The sequence below is a fragment of the Lissotriton helveticus genome, chromosome 5_1 (assembly GCF_964261635.1).
Source record: "Lissotriton helveticus chromosome 5_1, aLisHel1.1, whole genome shotgun sequence".
Taxonomy (NCBI): Eukaryota; Metazoa; Chordata; class Amphibia; order Caudata; family Salamandridae; genus Lissotriton; species Lissotriton helveticus.
In genome coordinates, this window is record NC_136065.1 from 1,898,418,604 (window position 1) to 1,898,440,656 (window position 22,053).

Here is a 22,053-nt window from a genome sequence, read left to right on the forward strand (position 1 = left end):
CCTGAGGGGTTTGCACAAAATCACCTCAATACAGCTGCTACCACATAAAACAAGCCACAAGGGAGGGGGCATGATACTGCCTCACCTGTGATCCTCAGCTTCTTGGTATAACAATACTTCTCTCCTACCTTTACCCTACTTTCCCCCACTCTTCTTGCTTACCCCTCAGATTTTCTAGTGTATATCTTGCTGACATCTTTTTGGACTGGATTTTTTTCATACTGTGGTCATTTCAATATCTGAAGGTTAGCTTTGATCAGACAACTCCCTTGTCATGCTTTCATGTCATACACCTTCTACACATCTATGTAGACACGCTACAATGATACTGTTTCTATCCTAATATCACCCTCCTAAATGTTCACCCCTGTTATGACAACAGTTTATATGGCGATCAACAAATTGTGTCTGTGCACTCCTGCCATGGTGAAATCTATTGTGTAGTGCTCTGTAATCCTTTCCTCGTGTGCTTCCCCTACCCTTCCATATTCCTTTTACAGATCTCTGTTGCTCAAAACTGCGCATATACCCAAAAAAATGTGAAGTGTATGATTGTTCAAACTAATATAAACTTATGTTGACTTGTACTTATGTTGGTTGTCTATTCACTTACTTATATACTATTGCGCAAACTCCTCGGATGTGTCTGTAAAAAGTACCTTGTTTGCAAATTTTTGTCCTGAATTTTGACCTTCTGTCTTGAATTTTTGTCCTGAATTTGGAACATATGTCCTTAATTTTTACACTCACTGTCCTGAATTTGCACCCATGCCAGTTGGTCACCCTGGCACCATGTGGCTCTGGGCAATAGCTCACTTAACCTCCCCGATGCCCCCCTGCGCCCTGAGACCCTTCGGGAGGCGTGAGTAGTTCGCGTTTTACAAATGCCGGATTTGAATTTCTTTACATGCTTCCTGAAGCGCGCCCTCCTCCTTTTGGTCTTCCGTTCTCACATTGAGGGGAACTAATGAAAGGCCAGGACTGTGCGGTCCAAACCCTCTCCCCTACCAGACCCAGGGTGGCGCCACCACTGCCCCCCTAGCGCGGGTACACCAGGGGGCTGGTGGCTGGGCCAGGCGAACCTCTGTCTGTCCTCCGCACTCCAACCTCCTTCTTCAGACCATGCTGGGGCAATAAACACAGGCGACCCTCCCTCACAGGCAGAAGGCCACGCCCACCCCACTGCAGACCATCGAGGCCAGTATCTCCCTTTCCAATGGCACCTGTGCCTCGGTGCAGCCCGGGATGCCTCGAGCCGCCCAGCCCGGGGGCCTCAGGGGGGCCCAGGAGTGAGGGTGAGACGTCCCTCGCGCAGCTGCATCTGTTTACATACTGGAGGCGGGCGCTGCTGCCCTGAAGGTGCTCTGCGTAAAGCTGCGTTAGAAAGTGTTTCCCTCACAAGCAGGAATGTGAACAACTGTAGTGTTGTAAGGGGAGCAGGAGAGCGGTCCTAATGGCCTCTCTGCAGCCGGCCACCCTGGCTTACACCAGATAGACCTGATGGCTAGTCCACCCCTGCCGGCTCAGACCATACATAGTGTCATTATTGTTTACTCTACTGCGTCTGTGGTGTAAAAAGACTAGTCCCTGGCGAGGCTGGTGCTTCGGCACGTCAGTCCTGTGTACACAGTGGAGGGAGGGCTCACAGGCAGGCCTTAAATATTGCAGGTGATTTGTTTCTGGGCTTGCTACCACACTATCCCACCCAATCTGCTGCTGCCTTCATTTGCCACGTAGCAGCAAACAACAGAGCAGGATTTTGTTTTTACACAAAAGGTGATGGGAGGCTGCTTGCCATAGGTGTAACCACTGACAATTGTTCGGGTACAGGGAATCGGAATGACCGGGACAGCGCCCTGGGCAAAAAGAAAAGTTGGTGTTTGTGGTGGGGAAGGGGGTCTTTGTGGTGTGAGGAGGATGGGAGGAGGGCAGGAGGTTGATAGGGAGCTAATAATTATACAGATGTACATTATGGGTGGATTACAAAATCTTTAACACCTTGGCTGTGGTGCGAATTCTTCCGCGGTGCTGGACATTCCAATCGCAGGCGTGGCTCAGGCAGCCCCTTGGCGTCGTGCGCACACACCCACCGTGACACAATATGGCCAAGGGCCGTCATGAGCATGGAAGGGGTTAACGGTACCCGATTGAGACCAATTGCAATGGAGGAGCTGCTGTTTGCATAACATTAAATCAGGTCCCTGTTGACCCCTCCGAACAGTGGTGCCCCAGGCCGCGGCCGAGCCTGCCCATGCCCAAGGTCGGCCCTGCTCAGGCAGCATTCCAACCCATCATTCTTTTGCCCACATTGCCACCTCAGATTAGACCCAGCCCTATGCAAATCAGTCTTGGTCCTGCTCAGTCCTTTTCTAATGCCACAATGTGCAACGGAAATAGAAGAAGGACAGCCAATATAGCTATACTTTACCACATGTTGCATTGGCAGTCCTTCCTCTATAGCCACAAACTACAATGGAAATAAAGGAAGGTCTCTAGTTCTCATTCCTTGATAGGGTTATGCAGCTTTCAGACAGGCCGACTTTTTTTGCCAGGAGGACACACAGCAAAAATGTTTTGGGTCTCTGATGGCTAGCGGAGCTGAAGCTGCTACTAGGTGTAAGGTTAGGTATTTCTCACTTGCCCATCCCGACTCTCCCTCCTCAGCTGCCCGAGTACTGATACAAAAATTGGTGGACAAGCAGTGCTGGAAATGGAACAATTAGCTCTGTAATCCATAAATTGGGGGGGGTCATGGTGTGGCAGCAGAAAGTGGGTGGAGTCATGCAGGGCAGTATCTGACATTCAACTTATAAATGTAGGGGCATATTAACCCCTTGCGTGCTGCTGTCGGCCGTTGACCGACGGGAGCACTACTTCCCTAGTGCGGAGCCCCGCCCACTCTTTAGAATGCCCGCACCGCGGCGGAAAAACTGCAGCGGTTAAGGCGTTAACAAGCGGCAGCAAAAATTATCGCTGACCGCTGTTATCGTGAAAAAATATATTGCCGGCGATAATCGCCATGGTAGTGCAGTATTATCTACACTGAGCGCCATGGCGATAAAAAAAAACAAGGATAGCAGGAATATCGCCGTTTTTCATTGAATAACGCTGGATTTCCAGCCATATTCAATGAAAAACGGCGATACCCTTGGTGATAGTGGCTGTGGTTACAGTCACATAATCCACCTCCCATTAAAGGTATGCCTAAGTCTGAAAATTAGCAGACTTTAAAAATCAACGTTAACCTAAGAGGGTTAGCATGAAGCTTGATAATAGGAGAGATGTCGCTTAGCGCCCCCTTTGCATCTCATTAGAGATGCAAAGGGAAGCGTAGAGAAAAAGGGTGCTAACATGCGATTGTGCATGTTAGCACCCTGTTGTTGATAGGGAGATAATTTTATCTCTGCTTTTTTAGCTTTTAAAGCCAAAAAAGCGGAGATAAATCCCTTGTTAATATGCCCTTTATTTTTTTTAACTCTGCCCTAAAAAACTTGTCAAGAAGGTCAAGTGTGAGACTGAATCTGTATTACCTTATTTAATTTATCACAACCTGCCAACTTCTAAACATTTCTCAACATGTGAAAGGGAGGAGTTTGGGCATAGAGGGGCGGGGCTTTGTGGGGAGCAGTGCTTGTGAGGCACTTCTGCCCTCTCCCCCTGTCCCTCAAAAATACAAAAGCTTCTCGTTCTGCTGCCAATGTCCTGGAGTGTTTTCACATTCCTGCTCTGCAGAGGCACCAAACACAGCTGGAAACCCACTACATGCTGCTGTTACCCTCCCACCTTTTGATCCACAGCGTGAAATCAGTCTATGCCACACTGTGTGTGCAGGCAGGTCTGACACAGGCTGCATTTTAAAACATTCTACAAGGTTAACACACCTGCAATGGGGCGGCTTTTGGCACGGGGAGCTGGGCCCACGCACAGGGCACCAGTCTTCACAAGGGCGCACGGAGCTGTCTATTTCAAAGTGCTGCAAACAGCAGCGTGCCTCTCACTTGGCTGCCATCATTGAGATTAAACTGCCTTTAATCATTTTTTATTGGCAGCAGTGACGTTTTTAACATCCCATCAATCCCATTCTTTACCTTTCAATATCCTGCTCGCCCCCCTGCAGCCCACGCACTAGCCACCCCCTCCGCACCGCCAGCATCTTGGCCCCAGCGGACAGGAGCCAAGCTGTGGGTGAGTCTGGTGTGCTGGGAGAGGTGCCCAGATGTCTGAGTTCAGAGGCGAGTCATTGCTTTGATGTAATTACCCGGGGATTCAAATGACCTATGAGCTCAAAGCTGTCCCTCTGCTCCAGCGAGGACGCCATTGGTGTCCACCCTGCTGCGGAGATCTGTGGGTGCCGAACAATTTTCTGGGATACTAATATGGTAAAATGACTATTAATGCACTCACTGGCGAGATCTGTGGTTTGCAGAGTTACAGTTCATAACACAAAGGGATAATGTGTGTCTAATTCACAAATACAGCAATATGTGGGTCACAAGTTCGAATCCCAGCAAGGAGTATCCGCCTCACATTTTTCGGAGGTGAGAAAACAGAGCACTATTAATCTGGCTTATAGTAATATTCGCTATTTACAGCACAAGGATCCTCACTTAGCCCCACCCTCTTCAACGTCTACATGAGCCCTCTCGCAGCCATCGCACGCCAACACAACCTCAACATCATCTCCTACGCCGACGACACCCAGCTGATCCTCTCCCTCACCAACGACCCCACCACCGCCAAAGCCAACCTCCAGGAAGGAATGAAAGACGTCGCGGAATGGATGAAGATCAGCCGTTTCAAACTGAACTCAGACAAGACGGAAGTCCTCATCCTCGGACCATCTCCCTCTGCCTGGGACGACCCCTGGTGGCCCCCTGCCCTGGGCACCGCACCCAAGCCAACGGACCACGCACGCAACCTGGGCTTCATCCTGGACTCCTCCCTCACGATGACCAAGCAAGTCAACGCCGTCTCGGCATCCTGCTTCAACACCCTGCGCATGCTCCGAAAGATCTTCCGATGGATACCCACCGAAACCAGGAGGACGGTCACCCAGGCCCTCGTCACCAGCCGTCTGGACTACGGGAACACCCTCTACGCTGGAACCACAGCCAAACTCCAGAAAAGACTCCAGCGCATTCAGAACGCCTCAGCACGACTCATCCTGGACATCCCTCGCCACAGCCACATCTCTGCCCACCTGAAAGACCTGCACTGGCTCCCCGTCAACAAGAGGATCACGTTCAGGCTCCTCACCCACGCACACAAGGCTCTCCACGACACGGGCCCGAAGTACCTCAACAGCCGCCTCACGTTCTACACACCCACCCGCCAGCTCCGATCCGCCAGCCTCGCCCTCGCCTCCATCCCACGAATCCGCAAATCCACCGTCGGAGGAAGATCCTTTTCCTACCTGGCAGCCAAGACATGGAACTCCCTCCCCACTCACCTACGGCTGACCCTGGACCATCTCGCCTTCAGGAAACAACTCAAGACCTGGCTGTTCGAGCAGTAGCAACCACCACCCCCTTCCCCCCTCTGCGCCTTGAGACCCTTACGGGTGAGTAGCGTGCTATACAAATTCTATTGATTGATTGATTAGAAATAATGGAAGTGCTGCATGAACCGTTATGTAAGGAAAAATGGTATTAGACAATTCATGCATTATAAGGGCATGCCGGTAGTTACATGGATATGACCTTTTATGAAGAGTCCTTATAAGGCCACCGTCCCTATAGAGCGCCCTCTATACGGTCGCCGGCCTCACCACATTCTTCATCCCACTCCAGTCCCCATTGCTAGGTAATACATATTAAAGTCTGAGAAAACACATCTGGGCGGCTGGCAGCTGTTGCTTAGTTCTCCGAGCCGTCTCCAAGGAAGCGACCCCAGAAGGTGATCTCGTATCACTTCCGGATGGGGAGAGGGTGTCGTCACCAAAGTTCTGTGAGCGCGGGGTTCCGCGCGGACGGCAGGGGCGTCATCTCAGGCAGCTGAGGAGGGATGTGTGGGGCCGTGGTTGCAGGCAGTCCCTTCTCACCATCCCGCCCGCCCCCCACGCCCCCAAAATAGCACATCCTTAATGGTCAGCAGGTGGCTGTCCTAGATAACGGACAGGCCGAGATGGGAACGGGGCGCCACCTGAATATGATAGTCTGTAAGTGAGCGAGTGAGTGTGAGTGAGGGCATGCCCGACTGTGATTGAGTGCACGAAAGTGCGTGATCAAGTGTATAAGTTACTATGAGCTAGCATGTGAATGACCAGGGTGACTGAAACCATGACTGAGTATGTCTTCTCGAAATCAGTGCATGTGTGATTAACTCAGGATGGGTATGTGCACAAGTGACTCCGATCGAATCAGAGAGTGATATGTGAATGCGATTCAGTGAATAAGAATGAGTGCAGGAGCGATGGAGCGCCTGCGAATGAGGGAGTCACCTAGTAAGAGTGGTGGAGCGATTGGCTGCGTGCAAAGAAGTGATTGCGTGAGTGGAGGCGTGATATACGTAGCAAGAGTATGGACATTATAGACTGAGTGAGTGCATGGCTAAGAGAATGTGTTTCGTTGGATGGACAAGTGGGAAAGTGAATTTACAAGAGTGAGCGTATGAGCGATTGACTGCACATAAAGCAGTGATTGCATGAGTGAGTGAAAGTGTGATTAATTTATCAAGAGTAAGGGGATGAATGACTGAGTGCAAGATTGATGAGTGTGCCTTAGAGTGAATGTAAATGAGTGCACACGTGAGTGAATGCACAAATGAGTGTATGAGCGATTGACTGCATGTAAAGCAGTGATTACGTGAGCGGAGTTCACGTAATCGTGATTAATAATAATAATAATAATACTGAAGTTTATATAGCGCAACAGCTACCTCCGCTGAGGTGTCCCGGCGCTTAACTTAGAAAGAGCCTGGGCACGAATGACAGAGTGGTGTGCAAGATTAAGTGAGTGCACGTTTCAGTGAACAAGTGAGTCCCTACACAAGTGAGAGAGTGTATGCGTGAATGACTTGCATATAAAGGAGTGATTGCGTGAGTGGAGGTGTGATGAACTTAGTGAGAATGTGGGCATGAAAGACTGAATGTGTTTCATTTAATGCAGACGTGAGTGAATGCACACTGGATGTACAAGTGTGCACGGGTAAGTGGAGATGTGATTAACTCAGTGTGACCGAGTGCATGTTTGAGTGATTATGTGATTCATTGAACATAATTGCACGGACAACTGAGTTATTGTACGCGCGATTGGATGTAACTTTACTCAGCGTGACTGAGCGCATGAGCAAGTGAGTGCAATATTGACTGAGTGCGCCACTCATTGAAATGTAAGTGAATGGATGGAGCGCGAGTAGAACAAGAGTGCGTGAGAATGTGAAACACAGGAGGAGAGTTTGAATGAAAGGCGGAAGGCGACGAGGGACCGGAGAGACATCTGGAGGTGGGGGGGGGGGGGGGGGTCGGGGAGGGGGGGGGGGTGGTAATGAGCATGAGAGAGTGAACGCGCGGTACCGGGAGAGAAGGGGAGCGCAGAATGGGGAAAGAGGGGGAGAAGGGTGGGGGGCTTCAGTGGGCACGAGAGGAAGGCGGGAGGGGGGGAGAGAGTATGGGAAAGTGAGCATCGGGTGGACGGGGAGGAAGAGAGTGAGAGCGGGCGAGAGGGAGGGGCGAGGGGCGGAGCCAGCGGGAGGGCAGAGAGGGAAAGGCAGGACTCCGGAGGAAGAAGTGAGCGCTCCGTGGTACAGCAGGAGAGTGGAAACGGGAGCAGAGAGGGGCAAGGCATGAGAGACGGACAGTCGGAGAGAGAGCAGACGGGTGAAACGGAGGGAGCACGAGAGGACGAGAAGGGAGGAGAGAGCACGAGAGATGAGCACGAAAGAAACAGCCTCTGGAAGAGATAAGTGCGGGGTCGCGGGCAGACAAGGCACACAGAGAGTGCACACGAGGAGAAGCGATACCGTGTGAGGGGGATAATTAACGGAGGGAGGGGCGCATCTTCTCACGGGAGACACACTTCGACGGGACAAGCTCGGCGCGAGCCCACACTCCCCGTTGCATAAGAGAGAGCCTGGCTGTGCTCGCTTGTGAGTGCACCACTGCAGCGGAGCGGAGCAGCTACGGGTGCACCATGGGACAAGCCGCGCCATTTAATGAGTAGTTGAATGAACTATTGGATGGCCATTCAGAGTGCTGCTGAGGAAAGGGCAGAAGGAGCCATTGGAGCAGCGGGTGTTGAATATTAGGATGAGCCTTTGATCAAACTGCTGAGTCAAGAAGTGGACAAGTCATTTGAGGCGCTGCAAAATGACCCATTGGATTAAACTTCTGAATAAAACTTTGGAAACGCCATTAAGTGAATGATGAGGTAACCAATCGAAGAGCCATTGGACGAGCTGTTGACTATTCACTGGAAGGCTCATTGGACGCACCGTGAAGCGAATCATTGAAAGACCAGCCGTTGAGTGGGGTGATCTTTTGAATGAGACATTGGGTGAACCACTTGGAAGAGCGGTTGAATGGACCATTGGAAGAGCCTTCGAACGAGCCGTCCAGTGAAACATTGACGAGCTGTTGACTATTCTCTGAAAGACTCATTGGACGCACCGTGAAGCGAATCATTGAAAGACCAGCTGTTGAGTGGGGTGATCTTTTGAATGAGACATTGGGTGAACCACTTGGAAGAGGCGTTGAATGGACCATTGGAAGAGCCTTGGAACGAGCCGTCCAGTGAAACATTGGACGAGCTGTTGACTATTCACTGGAAGACTCATTGGACGCACCGTGAAGCGAATCATTGAAAGACCAGCCGTTTAATGGACTATTGGGTGAACTGTTGAATGAGCCATTGGGTGAACCACTTGGAAGAGCCGTTGAATGGACCATTGGCAGAGCCTTCGAACGAGCCGTCCAGTGAAACATTGGACGAGCTGTTGACTATTCACTGGAAGACTCATTGGACGCACCGTGAAGCGAATCATTGAAACACCAGCCATTGAATGGACTATTGGGTGAACTGTTGAATGAGCCATTGGGTGAACCACTTGGAAGAGCGGTTGAATGGACCATTGGCAGAGCCTTTGAACGAGCCGTCCAGTGAAACATTGGACGAGCTGTTGGGTCAGCGTTTGCATTAGTTGGACGAGCTGTTGGGCGAGCCGTTAGTGGTGCCATGGAATGAGCCGTTCTAAAAGCAGATAGGTTGAGTATAGCATTGGACAACTTGATGGGTGGCCATTGGATGGGCTCTTCCCCCAGTCTTTGGGCAACCTTTTTGGTATGAAATTGCTTTTAGACTAGCTTGTGGATAGATTGCTGGACAAAGTGTTGGGCAAGTCATTGGATTTACTGTTCGAGCAGTCGTGCGACAAACTGGTGGCTAATCTATTAGGTGACTCGCTGAGCAACCGGTTGAAAAGATCACTGGGTAAGCCGAGGTGCAAGCCTGTGGACGAGTTGCTCCAAGCTTTGGTGAGCACAGCATGGTGTGGAAGAAACGTGAACCACTATCACCTGATCCCCCGAGAACCTTCTACCAGGACTGGCAGGTGCACACACCGGCTGCCCTTGATACAGCCCCATGCCGCTGGACGCTCTGATCGCACAGGGACAGGCCACCACGGAGAGGACAGACCATGCCGGTTATGAAAGGACTGCTTGCGCCACAGAACACCTTTCTAGACACCATTGCCAACCGGTTCGACGGGACCCGTAAGTATAGAATGTATTGCTTATGTTACATGAACTTGGAACATTAATATACTATATACGTGCCAAAATACTTTAGTACCAGTTCATTGCACTGTCATTTGTAGACTTCAGATAATACATGTTTCTTTGGGTGTTAAAATACCTCTATTTGGCTAGAAAGTGCATGTTTCTCTGTGTAGCAAAGTGTACTTTTCTTGTATTAATGGCTATGCATTGTTCTGGATAGTAAGAGGTATCGCCCTTGTGTTCAAAGAATATGTGGTTCGCTCAGTAGTAAGAACGCGGTCTTTTTGTCCGAAGAGTATCTCTTCTCTGGATAGTAAAATGCATCTCTCTTGTGTGCAGAGAACAGATGGGTGTGTGGGTAACAAGAGATGCCCACCCAGTGGTCGGTTTCTCTGGATAGTAACAGACTCCTCTCCTGGAGGTGGTGTGTATCTTCCTCTGCATTTAGTAAGCAGTTGCTGGCTTTCACTTCTATTCTTCGAGGAACTGTTTTGTTGGGTAGTAAAATCGACTGTCTCGTGTTGGTAGTGTTTGTGGTTTTTTGGAGACCGCGAGACGCCTCTCTCGTGGATGGGGAGTATGGATTTCTCTGAGAAGCAAGAGACCCCTCTCCTGTTAGTAAGAGGGACCCTTCTTGTTCCATAGAATATAGGCTGATCCGGATATGAAGGACTCTCCTCCTGTGGTCAGAGTATTTGTTTCTCTGGGTAGTAAGAGGGGCTTCTCTAAGCTGCTCCTGTGATCAGAGAGTATTTGCTTCTCGGAGTAGAAAAAGGCCCCTCGCTTGTAACTGTAGACTGTTCTGGCAAGTAAGGGCACCCCTCCTGTGGACAGGTTATTTGTTTCTCTGGGTAGTAAGGGGCGCCTCCATAGAATGCTCTGACTGGTAATGGTTATTTCAGAGTGTGTTGTTTTGTTGTTGGTGAGTATGAAACGCATCACGCGTAGGTTACAGCTTCATCTGATTGGTCAATGGGACCTCTCCTGTAGCTGGTGTACATGTAGTGCTCAAATGAAAAAACCCCAATTAGACGCTATTAAACCTAAACACCCGATCACGGGCGCTTTAAGGGTGGTTCTTTAATGAGGCCCGCTTGTACTGCTGGTTGTCACTTTCATGGCTACTTAGTTGCTTCATTAGATATTAAGCTGGCCTCCTAATAAGGGCATGAGTATTCCTCATAGGCCCATCTAGTTGTTGCCCATCAGTGGGAGACACAACTTGTGCAACGAAGGAGGACAGTTTGCAGCCTTGCCTGGCACTGCCCCCTGGCTTATGTCAAGTCACACTGTGTAATGCTGCTTTATCCCCTGTTCCCCTGTTGTGTTATAACAATAATACGGACTTGTTTTCAGTGCTTCGCAGCAGCTTCTGCCAGTTCTAAGCGCTGTAAATGACAAATGTTGCTGTTAACCAGTGTAATGAGCGGGTTCCCCTACAGCTGAGATGCGAGGGTGGGGGGCACTCCGCGAACTCCCACCCACCGCGCCTGGGAGAGGTTGATGCCTCTCACTGCGGGTGTGTCCGGGAGGGGACAGTGGGTGAGCCTCGCGGTCTCCCATCTGTCCTCCGTGACCTTGAATAATGTGCGAGGCTGTGGGTGCCTCTGTGGATGCAGTATTCTAGCTCCCCCCTCTTCAGATGAAAACGTGGGGTGCTCGGGGCCTGATTTCTAGTCTTGAGGTGCTGTCTGTTCCCTGCCCTCGTCTCTGTCCATAAGTGTCTCCCTAGCAGGAGGGCCTCCATGTCCCAGTATCTCCCCGCGCGAGTGCGTCTCTCCCAGTCATCCCGTCCCATTGTTTCCCTGTCCCCGACTTTGAGTCTACCTGTCACAATCACTTGAGAGCCCTTGCTCCAGGTACATGATACTCCCTTGTGCCCTAGTGCCACACACGTCCTGGTGCCCCAGTGCCTCACGCTCCCTGGTGCCCCAGTGCCTCACGCTCCCTGGTGCTCCAGTGCCTCATGCTTCCTGGTGCCCCAGTGCCTCACGCTCCCTGGTGCCCCAGTGCCTCACGCTCCAAAGTGCCTCTCTCACGCCCCTTGGTGCCCCCGTGCCTCACGCTCCCTGCTGCCCCAGTGCCTCACGCTCCCTGCTGCCCCAGTGCCTCACGCTCCCTGGTGCCCCAGTGCCTCACGCTCCCTGGTGCCCCAGTGCCTCACGCTCCCTGGTGCCCCAGTGCCTCACGCTCCAAGATGCCCCAGTGCCTCACGCTCCCTGGTGCCCCAGTGCCTCACGCTCCCTAGTGTCCCAGTGCCTCATGCTCCCTGGTGTCCCAGTGCCTCACGCTCTCTGGTGTCCCAGTGCCTCACATTAATTGGTGCCCCAGTGCCTCACGCTCCCTGGTACCCCAGTGCCTCACACTCCCTGGTGCCCCAGTGCCTCAGGCTCCCTGGTGCCCCACTGCCTTCCGCTCCCAGGTGCCGCAGTGCCTCACGCTCCCTGGTGTCCCAGTGCCTCATGCTCCCTAGCGCCCCGGTGCCTCACGCTCAATGGTGTTCTAGTGCCTCATGCTTCCTAGTGTGACAGTGTTCTCCTCACGCTCCCTGGTGTCCCAGGGCCTCAAACTCCCTGGTGTCCCAAAGCCTCATGCTCCCTGGTGTCCCAATGCCTCACTTTCCCTGGTGTCCCAATGCCTCACGTTCCCTGGTTCACCAGTGCCTCATGCTCCCTGGTTCACCAGTGCCTCATGCTCCCTGGTGCCCCAGTGCCTCACGCTCCCTGGTGCCCCACTGCCTCACGCTCCCTGGTGCCCCAATGCCTCACGCTCCCTGGTGCCCCAGTGCCTCACGCTCCCTGGTGCCCCAGTGCCTCACACTCCCTGGTGCCGCAGTGCCTCAAGCTCCCTGGTGTCCCAGTGCCTCATGCTCCCTAGTGCCCCGGTGCCTCAAGCTCAATGGTGTTCTAGTGCCTCATGTTTCCTAATGTGACAGTGTTCTCCTCACGCTCCCTGGCGTCCCAATGCCTCACATTCCCTGGTTCCCCAGTGCCTCACGCTCCATGGTGTCCCAGTGCCTCATGCTCTCCGGTACCTCAGGCTCCCTGGTGCCCCTGTGCCTCACACTCCCTGTTTTTTTGGTGCCTCCTCATGCTCCCCGGTGCCCTGGTGCCTCACACTCCCTGGTGCCTCAGTGCCTCAAGCTCCCTGGTGCCCTAGTGTCCTCACGTTCCCTGTTGCCCCAGTGCCTAACGCTCCCTGGTGCACTAGTACCTCACGCTCCCTGGTGCTCCAGTGCCTCCCGCTCCCTGGTGCTCCAGTGCCTCACGCTCCCAGGTGCCTCATGCTCCCTGGTGCCCCAGTGTCTTCACACTCCCTGGTGTCCCAGTGCCTCATGCTCCCTGTTTTTTCAGTGCCTCCTCACTCTTCCTGATGCCCTTGTGTCTTCACACTCCCTGGTGCCCCAGTGCCTCCCGCTCCCTGGTGCCCCAGTGTCTTCACACTCCCTGGTGTCCCAGTGCCTCATGCTCCCTGGTTTTTCAGTGCCTCCTCACTCTCCCTGGTGCCCCAGTGTCTTCATGCTCCCTGGTGCCCAGTGCCTTATGCTCTCTGTTTTTTCAGTGCCTCCTCACTCTCCCTGGTGCACTTGTGTCTTCACGCTCCCTGGTGCCCCAGTGTCTCACACTCCCTGGTTTTTCAGTGCCTCCTCACTCTCCCTGGTGCACTTGTGTCTTCACACTCCCTGGTGCCCCAGTGCCTCCCGCTCCCTGGTGCCCCAGTGCCTCACACTTCTTGGTGCCCCAGTGCCTTGCACTCCCTGGTGCCCCAGTGCTTCACGCTCCCTGGTTTTTCAGTGCCTCCACACTTTTCCTGGTGCCCTTGTGTCTTCACGCTCCCTAGTGCCCCAGTGCCTTATGCTCTCTGTTTTTTCAGTGCCTCCTCACTCTCCCTGGTGCCCCAGTGTCTTCATGCTCCCTGGTGCCCAGTGCCTTATGCTCTCTGTTTTTTCAGTGCCTCCTCACTCTCCCTGGTGCACTTGTGTCTTCACACTCCCTGGTGCCCCAGTGCCTCCCGCTCTCTGGTGCCCCAGTGCCTCACACTTCTTGGTGCCCCAGTGCCTTGCACTCCCTGGTGCCCCAGTGCTTCACGCTCCCTGGTTTTTCAGTGCCTCCACACTTTTCCTGGTGCCCTTGTGTCTTCACGCTCCCTAGTGCCCCAGTGCCTTATGCTCTCTGGTTTTTCAGTGCCTACTCACTCTCCCTGGTGCCCTTGTGTCTTCACGCTCCCTGGTGCCCCAGTGCCTCCCGCTCCCTGGTGCCCTAGTGCCTCACGCTCCCTGGTGCTCCAGTGCCTCAAGCTCCCAGGTGCCTCATGCTCCCTGGTGTCCCAGTGCCTCACGCTCGCTGGTGTCCCAGTGCCTCACGCTCTCTGGTGCCTCACGCTCCCTGGTGTCCCAGTGCCTCACGCTCTCTGGTGCCTCACGCTCCCTGGTGCCCCAGTGCCTCATGCTCCCTGTTTTTTCAGTGCCTCCTCACTCTCCCTGGTGCCCTTGTGCCTCCACGGTCCCTAGTGCCCCAGTGTCCTCACGCTTCCTGGTGCCCCAGTGCCTCACGCTCCCAGGTGCCTCATGCTCCCTGGTGCCCCAGTGTCTTCACGCTCCCTGGTGTCCCAGTGCCTCATGCTCCAAGATGCCCCACTGCCTCACGCTCCAAGATGCCCCACTGCCTCACGCTCACATGTGCTCCACTGCCTCATGCTTCTTAGTGAGACAGTGTTCTCCTCATGCTCCCTGGTGCCCCAGTGCCTCACGCTCACTGGTTCCCCAGTGCCTCACTGTTAGAAATGGGATTTCTGGTTGGCTAAGGCTTGCGCCAAAGCCAGACAGAAACCACCACTCTAGTCAGGGCAAGGAAGTCACTCGCCAAAGATAACCCCTGCTCACCCCCTTGGTAGCTTGGCACGAGCAGTCAGGCTTATCTCGGAGGCGATGTGTTAAGCATTTGCGCACGCACCCACCAGCAACAACATCCCAGGCCCCACACAAAAGGAATTCCACACAAGGTTATATAAAAATAGCCTTTGTATTAAAAAAATATCAGAATCATAATCACAGGATGTACATTGTGCCAACTGGCACAGGCAATATTTACAAGGGATTATATGTACAACTGACAGGGCCACATGGACCTCTGTCAGGATCAGCACTTGGTAAAGAAATAGCACTTTTAGAACTTAGAACATTAACTGTAGCACAAAATAATCATGGTAGAACACAACCAGTACCCATTGGTAAATCACTGTACTTTGCAATAGCCAGCGCCATGAAATCCATCACACACAGTATACCATCAGTCTAACTACATTAGACCCTCACCACCTAAGTAAAACCTTACACTAGGGGCGTAAATCACACAGGGAAGTACAATCTCCCTAACATCACCTAAACAGGTAAAACAACCTCCTATGCATCAAACATATCTAGAGGCATCAGAACAGGGTGCGCAAAACATTTTACACACAGTACATTTCCTAGCACCCTGAGAAGCACATAAATCACATTTAGGACATAAATCCCATTGAAGTCCAGGTTGCGCCACTGCGGCAAAACCTAAACGTAGCAGCTGCCCACTACTTGCTGGGCAGCTGAGGACAGGGACAGGGCCTAAACGCTGCAGCTGGCACTAAGTGCTGCGCAGCTAGGGAAGGCCAAGTAGGGATGAAGGAGTGCGACTCACTCCTGAGTCCAAAGTACATGTCCCTAGGAAAGAAAGGCCTAAACAGTGCAGCTGCCCACTACTTGCTGGGCAGCTGGGAAGCACATTGTGACAGGGGCTCTCACTAGCCCCTCAGGAACCAAAACTGCGCCAACTGGGAGCCACATTGGGGTCCTCAGACAATGCATAGAACGCAAACGGTGGAGCCCTCAAGGTTCTGCACACACATGTGCATTTTTGGGAGCCCTCTAGGCTCTGAAAACAACGGGGCCCTCAGGGGCAGAACACGGGCCCATCTGGAGCCTCGGGGTTCGAAACAAACTGCCCCCAGGATGTTGGAGCCATGGGGCTCTGAACAACTCATGGGGGGCGGGGGAGCTACCTAGCTCCTTGAATAAGAATGCCCCCGTCGTTGGAGCCATCTGAGGCTCGGCTAAATCATTAAACAAAACATTGGGGCGGCCCACTGCTATCCGTGGTCGCCCTAAATGCACCAAGACGCTGTGCCTTACACAGGCACCAACACACGCAAAGAGCTTCTCCCCCTTCAGCCATTAAACACTCACCGGGCTGCTGGGGGAGGCTCCTCTTCCTTGGGCGGCGGTCTGGACCACTTCTCCCGGGGATCCCTCCATCGCATGGGAGCCCCGCACCACTCGTGCTGCTTCCTCTTCCCTGCTGGCGGCCCCTGGGCTCTCCACAGCTCACGGAGCCCCGGGCCGCGGGAGGATCTTGTTTCTTCTCTCAGGGTTCGAGGAGGCGGAGTGGGCTCCCGACCTCCTCTCTTCTTCCGGGCTCACTCCGGACTTCCGTCCGGCGGCACCGCCCGCAACCAGGCTTGCCGCGGACGCGGCGGCCATTTTGTTTACCGCAGCTCGGGCCGCGGCGGTGATTCTCTCGGGGGCAAGAGGGGTAGGCACCCTCGTAATTAAAAAGGTAAATAGCGGGGTGAGTACCCACCTTGGGGCACATCAAAACGGGGTGGGCACCCGTCATAATATTTAAAGAAAGGCAAATAAAGACGCAGGGTGGGCACCTGCGCACTCGGGGCCATATAAGGGGCAGGAGCCCTTCCCTCCCAGGGAAAACGACAGCGCTCTGCCCAGAAAGGAAAATAAAGCGCTCTCCAGGCGCTGGGGGCATAGATAGCACCAACAGGCCCCCAGAGATGACCCCTATAGCAACTAGGACTCCAGCAACAGGGTCCTCCCAGGTAAAGAAGGAATCCTGGGGGGAAGGAAAGGGGAGCAGGCAGCTCCTAACAAAGAAAAGGTCCTCCAGTCCCCCCAGGCAAGGCAGAAGGGTCCAAAAGAAGTCCATCAGCAATCCAGGGGCTGGGCAGGGCCCAGGGAGGCAAGCCTTCCCCTGGGCCCCAGCAGCAGCAGCACACCCCTGGTAGATTCTAGTCAGGAAAACAAGAACCTTGAGCATGAGGTCACAGCCTCATTTTACACAGAAAATCCCTTTGTCTCTAGGGTGTAGGGTGGGGGCAAAACCAGACGCAGCTGGTTTGGGAGCACTCTGATGGGCTCAGCACCTCTCACTATTCACTGGCCAGGCTAGGGTCATTAGACGCACAAAAGGGGCGGAGCCAGCATTGTGTGGGGAAAGCCCAGCCCTATTTAGGTCCCAGGTGCAGCCCCTCCCTGCCATCAACATGCAGATTCCAGCCATTCACCACCGGGGCAGACCCATCCAGACTCCAGGAGCCTGGCACACCAGCCAGCTCCAGCCAATCACAAGCCAGCACATTCACTGCACAGACAGGCCAACTTCTAGAAGTGGCACTTCCACACTAGACACAATTATGCCGCACACATCATCGCTCAGCATTCAATCACACGAGTCCGCACATACCAAACTCGCACCTGCACTCCCCACGGATCAGGAACTACCAGGGACACATACATTCCCATGCATTCCTATGGGAGGGCAGGCCAATCTCACACACGCACTCAGAGAGGGCATGCACTTTACACTGCGCCACAGTGACAAAGTGCGCAAAGACCAGAAATCATTATAATGAGGTAACCTTACAAGGCAAAAAGTTTAGGGGCGAACCTGCCAGAAGGGCCAAGTCCAACACAACCCCATTCCAGCCAAAATGCAGGGCATACCAATCACCACTGTGATGGACTTCACTGCTTTGGGCGATAAAACACGGACGCGGGCCCGCACTACAGGGACACCCTCCGGTTCTACGCCCTCTTGTTCCACAAAACAAGCACATACCTTTAAAAAAAACAGGCCCAACCAGGCTACCCCACTGGTACTCCTTAGTTGTCCACGGCCAGAACCAGGCCCTAGGCCACCCAGATACTACTGGTCCTTGCCAATCCACAGAGTGGGGGGTAGTAACCCCTGGCCTACAATAGCCATTCTCCACCCTCCTTCTCAGTGCAGTTCCAAACTACCACTGAGCCTCCAACCTAGGGTCCACACCCTCAGGCTGACCAGAGGTCACAGGCAAGAATGCCCCACCCTACCTCTACTTCTGGGGTTGCGCACTCTCCCAGGAGAAGCACCCTCCAGAGCACAACTCTCCCACCAGTTCGGGACCTCACTCCCTCAGCAGCAGTGACCGCGGTCAGACCAGCACAAGAACAGTGTAGCGAGGCGTTGCACGTTGCGGTGCCCTGCCAGTTGCGGTGCAGGCTACGGCTCGTTGACGGCGTTGAGACTGAGTTGGTGAGCGCGGAGGCTGCGTTGCTCGAGGCGGACATTGCTAAGTGCGGTGCCTACAGGACACCAGGCTGGTCATGACAGACGGTCACAGCTCCCTCAGCTGGTCTACCACCTGGGATACAAATTCACCGGATGCACAGGTGTCAGACTCCCTCTGACCCCCTTCCAGAGTTCTGCACCCTCCTACTGTAGAACAGGGTCCCTCCACTTAAGGTAGGCCCCACCTGCTCTCAGGGTAGTACCACAACACTCAGCCAAGAACCCTAAATATCCCTGCTAGGCCTGTACCACCCCTTCTGTGAAACACAGGGTCTCTTCACTTAAGATGAGCCCCACCTCTGTTCACAGGGGTACCCCTAGAAGACAAACCGGCCAGGACTCTGGCTACAGTCGCCCTGCCGTCCAGGACAGGCAAACACCTGAACCTGGCTCCCCAACCTAGGGACGCTACCCTTTGGTTAGATGCCTGGCGCACCAGGACTTCTACAAGTTGAAAACAAAAATCGAAGACTTTCTCTCCTCCTTCAGCAGCAAGGCAACCACTGCAGGCCAATCCCCCAGGTCAGGGACAGTACTCCTCCATACAGCTTACCCGATTGCTTCTCTTCAGGCAGAAGTTTCTTCTTGTAACTTCAGGACACTACTTACAGTTGCCCTTATGTCCAGATCCGGAAACACCGGCTACTGGCTCCCCAACCGAGGGACGTACCCTTTGGTCAGATGCCTGGTGCACCAGGTCTTTCTTGAGGGTGACACATAACTAATGTGCCGTGTACAAGTCTGCCTGTCACTCAGGACAGAAGTGGCTTCACCATGGTCACTCCCCGGAGACACAACCCTTCTGGCTGGCACCACTCCATCTGGACTTCTGCACCCTCCCAACTGGAGCGGTATTGCCAGACACCAGAACTACTGGAACCCTGATTACAGAGATTCCACGTTCTCCAGACACTCTGGAAGATCCTCCTCAAATGACCTATTGGTACAGCCTAGGCCCCCGACCTGATGTTCCCTTCAGAAACAATCAAGGCCCTGAGACTGGGTTTCGGGCACCTGGAGACACGCAGTCCCACCCACTCCTTCTCCACTGATACAGAACGTGAGCCCCTACACCGAGACCTAGCTGGGCTACACTGAACCTCTTCCTACCACGCTGAGCTGGAAGACACCTCAGCCACTCCTTTTGGAATCACTCCATCCCCTATGTCTCTCTCCTCCCAGAAGCTTACCAACTCCAACATACTGTATCTTAACAGACCACAGAAATCAAAAGCAGGCTCCACTTCTGCAGACGTTCTTGGGAAAAGTTTAACACAAGGAACTTAATTGTCTGAGCTAAAACAGTAGTCCACACCAGAGTATTCAGCAAGCTCCCCATCTCAGAGAACTTACACGATTCATCCACACCCACCCCGCCCCGACTGGTAAGGCAGTTTCTACCACCCCTGATTTCTCAACCTGACAACACGTGACACAGGTACCATCACTCCGGGAACGGGAAATGGGACGTTCACATTCATCCAGCGCATCACACATTCATCCCCAAACCCCTCTCAAGACTGGCAAGACAGTTTCTACCGCCCCTGATTTCTCAACCTGACCACCACGTGACACAGGTACCATTACCCTGGGAACTGGATGGGGAACTCATGCACTGGACACACTTATGCTGCCACCACTGGATCCCACCCTACTGGTGAACCCAGAAACACATTTCCACAGAAATGACATATAGACCAAACTTTAAAACAACAATCCCTTTCCATGTGACTATCTAAAAATGCAGAGTTTTGTTTTGGAGCCAGTTATCACTGTGGTACTGCGCAAACACAAGTCCATTTCCCACCGATGACCAACAATGTTAGAAATGGGATTTCTGGTTGGCTAAGGCTTGCGCCAAAGCCAGGCAGAAACCACCACTCTAGTCAGGGCAAGGAAGTCACCCGCCAAAGATAACCCCTGCTCAACCCCTCGGTAGCTTGGCACGAGCAGTCAGGCTTATCTCGGAGGCGACGTGTAAAGCATTTGCGCACGCACCCACCAGCAACAACATTCCAGGCCCCACACGAAAGAAACTCCACACAAGGTTACATAAAAATAGCCATTGAATTATAAACATATCAGAATCATAATCACAGGATGTACATTGTGCCAACTGGCACGGGCAATATTTACAAGGGATTATATGTACAACTGACAGGGCCACATGGACCTCTGTCAGGATCAGCACTTGGTAAAGAAATAGCACTTTTAGAACTTAGAACATTAACTGTAGCACAAAATAATCATGGTAGAACACAACCAGTACCCATTGGTAAATCACTGTACTTTGCAATAGCCTGCGCCATTAAATCCATCACACACAGTATACCATCAGTCTAACTACATTAGACCCTCACCACCTAAGTAAAACCTTACACTAGGGGCGTAAATCACAGAGGGAAGTACAATCTCCCTAACATCACCTAAACAGGTAAAACAACCTCCTATGCATCAAACATATCTAGAGGCATCAGAACAGGGTGCGCAAAACATTCTACACACAGTACATTTCCTAGCACCCTGAAAAGCACATAAATCACATTTAGGACATAAATCCCATTGAGGTCCAGGTTGCGCCACTGCGGCAAAACCTAAACGTAGCAGCTGCCCACTACTTGCTGGGCAGCTGAGGACAGGGACAGGGCCTAAACGCTGCAGCTGGCACTAAGTGCTGCGCAGCTAGGGAAGGCCAAGTAGGGATGAAGGAGTGCGACTCACTCCGGAGTCCAAAGTACATGTCCCTAGGAAAGAAAGGCCTAAACAGTGCAGCTCCCCACTACTTGCTGGGCAGCTGGGAAGCAAATTGCGACAGGGGCTCTCACTAGCCCCTCAGGAACCAAAACTGCGCCAACTGGGAGCCATACGGGGCTCTGACAATGCATAGGACGCAAACGGTGGAGCCCTCAAGGCTCTGCAAACACATGTGCATTTTTGGGAGCCCCCCAGGCTCTAAAAACAACGGGGGCCCTCAGGGGCAGAACACGGGCCCATCTGGAGCCTCGGTGGCTCGAAATAAACTTCCCCCAGGACGTTGGAGCCATGGGGCTCTGAACAACTCATGGGGGGGCGGTGGAGCTACCTAGCTCCTTGAATAAGAATGCCCCCATCGTTGGAGCCATATGAGGCTCGGCAAAATCATTAAACAAAATGTTGGGGCGGCCCAATGCCATCCGGGGCCGCCCTAAATGCACCAAGACGCTGTGCCTTACACAGGCACCAACACACGCAAAGAGCTTCTCCCCCTTCAGCCTTTAAACACTCACTGGGCTGCTGGGGGAGGCTCCTCTTCCTTGGGCGGCGGTCTGGACCACTTCTCCCGGGGCTCCCTCCATCGCATGGGAGCCCCGCACCACTCGCGCTGCTTCCTCCTCCCTGCTGGTGGCCCCGGTGCTCTCCACAGCTCATGGAGCCCCGGGCCGCGGGAGGATCTTGTTTCTTCTCTCGGGGCTCGAGGAGGCGGGGTGGGCTCCCGACCTCCTCTCTTCTTCCGGGCTCACTCCGGACTTCCGTCCGGGGGCCCCGCCCACAACCAGGCGGGCCGCAGACGCGGCGGCCATTTTGTTTAACGCGGCTCGGGCCGCGGCTGTGATTCTCTCGGGGGCAAGAGGGGTAGGCACCCTCATAATTAAAAAGGTAAATAGCGGGGTGAGTACCCGCCTTGGGGCACATCAAAACGGGGTGGGCACCTATCATAATAATTAAAGAAAGGCAAATAAAGACGCAGGGTGGGCACCTGCGCACTCGGGGGCATATAAGTGGCAGGAGCGCTTCCCTCCCAGGAAAAACGACAGCACTCTGCCCAGAAAGGAAAATAAAGCGCTCTCCAGGCGCTGGTGGCATAGATAGCACCAACAGGCCCCCAGAGATGACCCCTATGGCAACTAGGGCCCCAGCAACAAGGTCCTCCCAGGTAAAGAAGGAATCCTGGGGGGGGAGGGGAGCAGGCAGCTCCTAATA